The sequence below is a fragment of the Dendropsophus ebraccatus genome, chromosome 4, assembly GCF_027789765.1.
Source record: "Dendropsophus ebraccatus isolate aDenEbr1 chromosome 4, aDenEbr1.pat, whole genome shotgun sequence".
Lineage (NCBI taxonomy): Eukaryota > Metazoa > Chordata > Amphibia > Anura > Hylidae > Dendropsophus > Dendropsophus ebraccatus.
The window spans coordinates 37071060-37073282 of record NC_091457.1 but is presented as its reverse complement, the minus strand read 5'-3'; positions in this window follow the sequence as shown (position 1 = coordinate 37073282).

Below are 2223 nucleotides of genomic sequence, written 5' to 3'. Positions count from 1 at the left end.
AAAAAATTTATTTTTTATTTTCATGGCACATGTTCCACTTATGTGCCCGTCACCATTGGGGTCCATATGCTCACTGTACCCCTTGTTGGATTCCTTATGGGGTGTAGTTTCCAGAATGGGGTCACTTGTGGGGGGGTTTCTACTGTCCTGGCAGCACAGGAGCTTTTTAATTGCGACATGGCCTCCATCCTCCATTCCAGCCTCTAAATGGCGCTCTGTCCCTTTGGTGGCTTGCCCTCTGCCCATATGGCACATTATATCCACATGTGGGGTATTTTCGTACTCAGGGGAAATTACCCTACACGTTTTGTGTTCACTTTCTTTTTTAACCCCTTTTGGAAAATGAAAAAATCAAGGCTAGACCAACATTTAGTGTAAAAAATGCTTAATTTTTACACTAAATCATTGATCTTGTCTTGATTTTTTCATTTTCACAAGGGGTTAAAAGATTAAAAAAAGCACTAAATGTGTAGAGCAATTTCCCCTGAGTACAGAAATACCCGACATGTGGAAATAAAGTGCCAAGCAGGTGCAGGGTAAGCCTCCAAAGGGAAGGAGCGCCATTTGGCTTTTTGAGGCTGGATTTGGCTGGAATGGATTTCGAGGGGCCATGTTGCATTTAAAAGGCCCCTGTGTTGCCAAGACAGTTGAACCCCCCACAAGTGACCCCATTATGGAAACTACACCCCTCAGGGAATGTAACAAGGGGTGAAGTGAGCATATGGACCCCACTGGTGATGGGCACAAATGTGGAACAATATGGCGTGAAAATTAAATATTACATTTTTTACAATATAATGTTGTTTTAGCCTTAAATTTTTCATTTTCACAAGGGGTTAAAAGAGAAAAAAAACACAAAATGTGTAGAGCAATTCCCCCTGAGTCCGTAAATACCCCACATGTGGACATAAAGCGCCATGTGGGCGCAGGGCAAGCCTCCGAAGGAAAAGTGCGCCATTTGGATTTTGCAGGCTGGATGTGGCCAGAATGAATGATGAACGCCATGTCGCATTTACAGAGCCCTCGTGCTGCCAAAACACTGGAAACCCCCAACAAAAGACCCCATTCTGGAAACTACACCCCTCAAGGAATCTAACAAGGGGTGCAGTGAGGATATGGACCCCTTGATGACAGCCACATTTGTGCCGTGAAAGTGAAAAATTGAAATTTTTCCCTTTCACGTCACATTGTTCCACATTTGTGCCCGAGGGGTGTAGTTTCCAGAATGGGGTCACTTGTGGGGGGTTTCCAGTGTTTTGGCTGCACGAGGGCTCTGTAAATGCGACATGGCCCTTGAAATCCATTCCAGTAAAATCCAGCTTGCAAGGGCCAATTGGCGCTCCTTCCCTTTGGAGGCTCGTCCTGTGCCCGCTTGGCACTTTATGTCCACATGTGGGGTATTTCTGTACTCGGGAGAAACTGCGCTACATGTTTGGTATTTTTTTTTTCTTTTATCCCCTTGTAAAAATGAAAAATGAATACTAGAACAACATTTTAGTGTAAAAAATAGAATTTTTCCTTTTTTACACCACATTGTTCTGAAAATCTGCGAAGCACCTGTGGGGTCCAAATGCTCACTGCACCCCTTGTTACATTCCTTGAGGGGTGCAGTTTTCTAAATGGTGTCCCTTTTAGGGGTGTTTTTTAGGTTTTGGCACCCGAGAGCCTCTGCCAACCTGAAGTGGTATGGTCAAAAATGACCAAATATAACGGAGGCGTTGAAATTCACTAGGCGCTCCCTTATATCTGAGGCTTGTGGTTGCGTCAAATAGCGCAATAGGGCCACATATGGGGTATTTCTATAAACTTCAGAAATGGGGCAATCAATATTGGGGTGCATTTCTCTGCTAATAGGTTTATCATTATGAAAGATATTGGATTACAATAAAATCTCTGCACAGAAAATAAAAATTTTCAAATTTCTTACACACTTCGCTTTTATTTCTGTGACTCCCCTAAAGGGTTAAAAAACTTTCTGGATGTGCTTTTGCTGAGTTTGGGGGGTGCAGTTTCTGAAATGGGGTGCTTTGTGGGGCTTTCTAACATACAGGCCCCTCAAATACACTTTGAACCTGAACAGGTCCCTAAAAATATCTGATTTTGAAATTTTACAGAAAATTTGGAAAATTGCTTCTAATATTTTAAGCTTCCTATTGTCTAAAAAAAATGAAATATAGTTTAATAAATGCCGCCAACATAAAGTAGACATGTTGCTAATGCTAT